Source organism: Phodopus roborovskii, unplaced genomic scaffold (genome assembly GCF_943737965.1).
Source record: "Phodopus roborovskii unplaced genomic scaffold, PHOROB, whole genome shotgun sequence".
In the NCBI taxonomy this organism is placed as follows: domain Eukaryota; kingdom Metazoa; phylum Chordata; class Mammalia; order Rodentia; family Cricetidae; genus Phodopus; species Phodopus roborovskii.
This window is the reverse complement of record NW_026126485.1, coordinates 13216185-13222920: the sequence shown is the minus strand read 5'-3', so window position 1 is coordinate 13222920 and position 6736 is coordinate 13216185.

Genomic DNA, 6736 nt, shown 5'->3' with positions numbered 1-6736 from the left:
GCTTGGGGCCGAGGGGACAGGCAGGAGGGAATTCGCGCTCTGGCCCTTTAAAAGTAGCAGAGCCGATTCATTCGGGCTCAGTAGATTATTCCGTACCAGTGAAACCCCGCCGCCCCATTCATAAAGCTAATTTCCAAGAGCAGGCTTTTCTTTTCCACATTCCTTAAAATTAGCGAAGTTTAAAAGTAGGATTCAAGCCACAGATTTTTTAGTTTATATCAACTTGGGGGGCAAGCTATGTGCATGTAAAACTGATAAGTTTCATGACAAAGTAACTGAAGATTTGTTTCCCGAACCAGTTTCCCCAGAGGCTGATGAATCGCGCAAAGAACCTGGGTTTGATTCGGACGCCCGCATTATTTTTGTTATGGTCTCCGCTTGCTTTCACAAATTCCACCAGTGTCAAAAGCATCAGCTATTGCAGCTGTCATTTTAACATCTAATTATATAATCGATGTGTGATTTTTGACTTGAGTGACAACATGAAGCATGGAAAGCCGGGAGGGCAAGAGCTAGGCTCACTGGTCCCCGAAGTTCGGTGTAGAACTGACTTGATCTTTACTCGGCTGGCCTAACTTTTCCCTTCGCCCAGCTCGGGGCCCTACTTATTCTGCCTTCCACCCGAGAAAAACGATCCCCTCCACAGACCCTAACCCTGACCTCCGAGGTGGCACCCACCAGAAACCTCCCTGGACTCTGTTGGTCTCAGGGCCCGGGTCTGCTGGGTGGGCAGTGAGGGAGCTACGGCGAGACGCCCTGTTGAGGGGCGGGGCTTAACGAAGGCGGGACCAATATAAGGACCAATCATTGGGCGAGACCATGACCGGGCCGCAGTCGCCCCGCCCCACGGGCTTCAACCTCTGCGGCCCTGTTCGGTCTTTTGAGTCACTGCATCCCCTAGTGGCGTTACAATTTCTGCAGCTTGGGTCCGAAAAACACAGCTGGTACCAGCAAGGTCCGGCGGGAAAAGACTTCTGGTGAACCCCAGGGCAGTGCACAAAAAGGTGATTGCATTCCACGCTCCTGGGCAAAGAGCTTCGCTTGGAGGGTTGCTGGAATTGAAGGAGTCATTCCCTCTTCACTATTTTACCCCTTAAAATCCCCCCCCAATACAAAACTTCGATTCCCGACAAGCCCTTCCTAAAAAGTTCTAAATGACTCCGGTCCTACTGTGGAGAAAAAGCATCGATGTCTACCTTAAAGCCGGTGTGCGGGGAGTGTGTTCTTTTTAAAGCACAACCCTTAAAGAAGACAAGCAAATTTTATTTGGAAATGTGTCCTGCGGGCTTGGTTTGGAACTTCTTTTGACTCCTCATTTTTTTTTTTTTTTTTTACATCTGATCTTTGTTCGAAATCAAGGCTGAATTTCTAAATACAAAACATGGAAATACCTACTTTTTAAAATAAATGTCCCTTCTGAGTTTATCCTGCACCTCTTGGTCTTGCGTTTATGAGGCGACCCAGTCTTAGAATATCGATTTTTACTTTCGCTCTTTGACCAACTCATCTCTCCTGGGCCAATCAAGCTGCCAGCATCCAGCTCACGGCACTCTCAAAACCTTTTAATTATTTAGTTGCTGTCTAACATTCACCGGAAACCACTCCATAAACAAGCAGAGAGGACCGCACACACATTTTTGCTAAGAGGCCTGGGATTAAGATTAAGGATGGGAGTTAAGAAGTTAAAAAAAGAAGAAGAATAGTGTTCCTGTGTGGGTAGTGAGTTGTGTGGGACACCAATCAGGTTGACCCTAGTTCACAGCTTCGAGGGAAAAAAAAAAAAAACCAAGTAAGCATTAACTCTTTGGTCCTGGGCACCGAGATTTGTAAGGGAAAAAAGAGCAAAAGAAATCCTTTTCGAGACAAGAAGAAAAGCTGCTGACGCCAAGACTTGAACGTGTTAATTTATGTGGCTTAGAACTTTCTTTAAAAGCCTGAAAAAGATAATGTTCCTGAAAAGGAAGGCTTCCCTAGTAAGGGCTCCTCTCTAGCAAGTTTGGTAGCGGGAATGCAGAGGATTATTCGTTTTAATTCAATCACCAGAGGAGCTACACTGGGATGCAGATGACAATCCCTCCCTTGGAAAAATAAAACATCTAGAAGGCCCCTCCTGGTCTGAGGTAGTTTAGAGCTGGCAGAAAGGGGTAGGGGGCCTGAGGCTGGATGCCCGGGGTAATGGAGCCAGCCTGTAGGGGGTATTTAACATGTAATTCCCAGCCGGTCCGCCCCTGTTCCCGGACTGACAGTGGGTAATTGGGAAAGAGGACGTTGCTCTTTTGATGGCCCGCGCCGGCCAGTCTCGCCGACGCCACACTGGGTTTGACGTCACGGGCCCAGCCCCAGAGTCAGAAACACAGAGCAGGGTAGGGGGAGGGAAAAGAGAGGAGAGGGATACCGGGGAGGGAGGGCCGAGGTCGGCTCCCGGACCCATCGGGAAGAAGGGGGAAGGGATCGTGGCCAGAGAGGCTGCAGCGCGCGTGGCCTGAGGCAGAGAGCCGGACTCCGGGGGTCTGGGCCAGGCCAGGCGCCGGTCTGACCCGCCTAGCTCGCAAACGCAGGCCGAGCTTCCTCCTCCCCTGGCGGGTGGCGGGGGAGGGGAGGGGGCTTGAGGCCGGGGGTTGGGGGGGTGAAGGAGGAGGGAAAGGGTGGTCCGAATCCTTCAGTTGCCAGAGCCTACAAAGCTGATCCGGGCCTCGTTAGGGGACGCCTCAGCGCCCTCATGAAGACCTAGGATGCCACCCAGGCACCCCGGGCCTGGGCTCCATGTGGCTCATTCCCCCTCTTCCCCTGGAGCATCTGGCGAGACTGGGGGAAAGGCAAGAGAAAGCCTTCTAGGAGTCTATTGTCGCTGCTGCCAAGAGCATTTGGCCTCCCTCAATTGGGTAAGGGGTTAACCAAAGATCTGGGTGCCTGGGTATCCAGCATCCTGGAGCGGAGCAGGCGAAGGTTCTGCTAGCGCCCTCCAAGGAGCCAAGACCTGGGATTGTGTGTGGGGTGACCGGAACCAATTTGGACTATCTGAAAACCCCAGACCTTGGGGCTAGTGCTGTAGGCGTCAAATTAATCAGGATATGTGTGCCCTCTTGGGGAAAGGGTTAGAAATAGATCTGACTTTCTCTATGCTTGAACTAAGCTGGAATACCTCCACCACACCCGCGCTCACACACACACACACACACACACACACACACACACTTACTTGCCCATCTTCAGGTTCCTCCCACTTGTCTCACTGGGGCGTTGAGACCCCATCCCTCTGGAAGAAGGCACAGTCTATCCCCTTCAGAATTTGGAAGCCCCGATTGCAAAGATGCTGAAGGTGACTGGGCCATAGATCCAGAAGGTAGAAATCCACACAACTTTCGTCACCCACCCGAGCCTGACTCCGAGAGAGGACAGGCGAGCTCCGCGGGGCCGAGATGCTGAAAGATGCAACCTTGGGGTTTGATCACCGCCCTCCAGAGAGTTGACCAGCAAAGCTGAAGCTTGGGGGTCGAAGTACTATAGTTACTAATCCTGGGCAGGGGTAGAGAGCGTACCTCGGAATGCCTAGGGCAGTCATTTGAGCATGTTTACTTAAGGACTTTGCAAGCGGAGCGCGAGCGGAATAGTAAGATTCTCCTAGAGGCAGCAAATATTTGCAGGCTGAAGAACGAAGCGGAGCGGAGCCGTACTGCTTTGTCCCTCCCCCCCACCCCCAAGAGAAGCGGCGCCGGCCTGGGCGGACCCGAGGGCGCGGTTACTGACTGAAGTAAAGCCCGGAACCTGAGGGGCTGGGAGGTCGGGGAAGAGCTAAGAGCAGCACCGAAAGCCAGAAACTGAATGCACAGCCTCGGGCCGGGCGAGGCGAGGATTAGGGAAAACGTCCCTTCCCATTCCAGCTCTACCAATCTTCCTTGGATGTGATCAATCAATAAAAACGAAGTAAAAAGACTGGTTGCTGTGCATCTGGGAAGGAAGTGGAGGCCAGAGGTATCCAGGCCAGCGCCGGCGCCACCTTACCAATCCTGTTTGCAACCTGGAGGTCTGCAACGCCTCGGACTAGGGAAGCAGGACGGTGGCGAGAACCCAGGGCGACGGCTTTGGGGCCTTTAATTGGGTATATCCGTTTTAACAGTGGCCATTGTTGAAGCAATTAGCGAGAGACAATAACCACCAAGATGCGTTTAATTCGATTCTGTGCACGCTGCAATCCCGACCCGGGCGCTGTGATAGACAGGCCGAGGATAACTGGGAGGGTCTGGTTGTGAAGGTACCGGTTCGGTTCCTTGATCATTTTGTCTTAGGCACGGGAGTTGTAAAAGAAAGGCGAGGGGAGCCAGATCTGCCCCAAGCAGGCCACGGAGGGAGACTCGTCCTTGGTCTTGTTAGTCCCCACTGGTCACCCCCTGACCACTGATCCTTCTTGGAGCGTGGGTTGGAGCTGCGGTCGTCGTGTCAATCCATAGTGCCTGTTTGAGGGGAAAAAAGCCGGGAAGGCTGGGACGTGAATCCACATCTCCTTTCTAAATCCTACATCCCCGCCTCGAGTCCTCGAACCAAATCCGAATTAGCTTCCCAATCGGGGGAGGAGCAAAGGAGAGACCCCTGCTTGGGTCGCGTAAAACACCTCCTTCTCTGGAGCCAGCCCCACTACCCCCTCCTTCGTTTTAGCCTCCAGATTAGGTTACCCTGGCCGGGCAAGGATTTTTACTGGATACGAGAATAGTACAGGTAAAGCTGTATAAACAGTTCTCCGGCTGTGGGGCAGGAGGGTTATGCCGGGGACACAGCCCCAAGGCGCCACCGACTAGCCTGGCTTGAGCGGACGAAACGGCTGGGGAGGCCGCTTCGCCTCGGCGACCCGGACCTCACAGGTTAAACACATATTACATATCACTGTAGCTTTCATTAAACACATATTACATATCACTGTAGCTTTCATCGTGTCCCCTTTTCTCCCCCGCCCCCTGCATGAGCTGAAATGCAGGGAGGGGGGCAAAATCAAAACATGGTGGGAAACGAGTCAGGTCAAGCTGGCCGAGGCTGCCTGCTCATCAACGGAGACCCTTTTCCAATTAAAATAGTGGACAGGGGTCTTTAGTGATGTAGAGAAAGGCCCTAAAAGTCACTGGCCACGAGAGGGTCTAGCAATAGAAGCCTCCGCAGGGGCGGGGAGGGGGAGGACCCATAGGAACTTGGATGAAAATGCTGTGCACCCACAGATCTCCCGACTCCCATGCCCACCCGCCCCGTGTTTGATTGAGGTCCATCTTCCAAGAAAAATGAGCCACTGTTTTGGTTTGTAGTTTGATTTTTCTTTTCTTTCTTTCCTTTCTGTCTTTCTTTTCTCTTTTTTCTTTACTTTGTTTCTTTCTTTTTCTTTTTGTCTTGTTTTGTTTTGTTTTTTGCTCATTCATCTATCACAGTTTAAAACACAGGAGGAAAGCGCCCCAGGGCTGGAGGAATAGCGAGCTTACGACGTGGAGAGTCTATGAGAGAAGAGGTGCTCTGGGCCATTACCCTTCTCCCCTTCTCGCACTCCGCCCCCAGCCTGCGCCTTCATTTTCGGTGGATTCTGGTCCTCCCTCAGCCACTACTATCTCCTCCCGCCCTTGAGAACACCCTTGATTACATTGTGATTTTTAAAAAATGGGTAGATAGGGGTGAAGAGGAAAGGGGCAGACTGACAAGAAGACCAGGGATTTCTGCTTTCGAATAGAACAAAGCACGCGTTAGGGGGATGGTGACCGGAGTGCCCTCACCTAGGGTAGGAAGAGAAAGAACTCACCCGGAATGGCTAAAGTGTGCACTTTTTTCTCGGGTCTTAGCCCTGGAGGCTTAGAGACCGTGGGAAAGAGGAAGGGATGCGGGTGACCCATGGGGAAGCGCAGGCCCCAGCAGCGGCTTCCCGGATCCGGAGCATCATTAATTTTTAGTGCAAGAATCAGTGCTTCTAAACCCAGCCTGCTCCCAGGAAAGCCCCAGGCCCCACGTTTGAAGCACGCAAGATTCTTCCCGGCATCCAAGAAATTCCAGAGTCAAGTGGGTTCGACCGCTTGAACACACAGACCTCTTGGTCTTAGGAAAGATATAGAAACGTGAGACCCAGGAGGGCCATCCTTAGTCACCTGCCTCATTTCAGTCCTGCCCGCCCCTCTCGATTCTCCCGACTGGTTGAAGCACCCGCCAGTCCCCAGCGTCTGCTTTAGCCTACTCTTTTCTTGCGCTTTGGCGGTTTCAAGAGGAGAAAATGGCCTATATCCTGGAGGTGTTGGGCTTTTGCGGCTCAAGATTAGCCTAAGGAATTGGAATGCTGATTGTTGGTGGACAATCCACCAAGGATGAGGTCTGAGGCGCAGGGAGGGCTGTGGGAAACTTACAGCAAATATAGGAAAGGGAGGGGGGAAACGGCGGAAAGGGATGCAATTCAGCTTTTAAAAAGCACGGAAGCCTTAGTATTATCATTGAAAGAGCTGGCAACCCTGAGCATGCCTGAATCAGAGGTGCAAAACCAAGACTTCCCTGGCATCACTGGCTCTTTGCCTGCTGACAACCAGCAACTCCAGGAGCCCAGGTCCCCGGCTTGCTGGGCACCCTCCCCCCCACACACAGCCTGCCACCTCGTGAACTTCAGTAATTTGTTGCATAAAATAAAACAACAAGCAGACACACGTGCTTACTGGTCACTAGCTGCTTGCAGACCCCCTCCTCCAGATAAACCTGGATCTCGGAGAGAGTGCCTGGCTACCCTTCC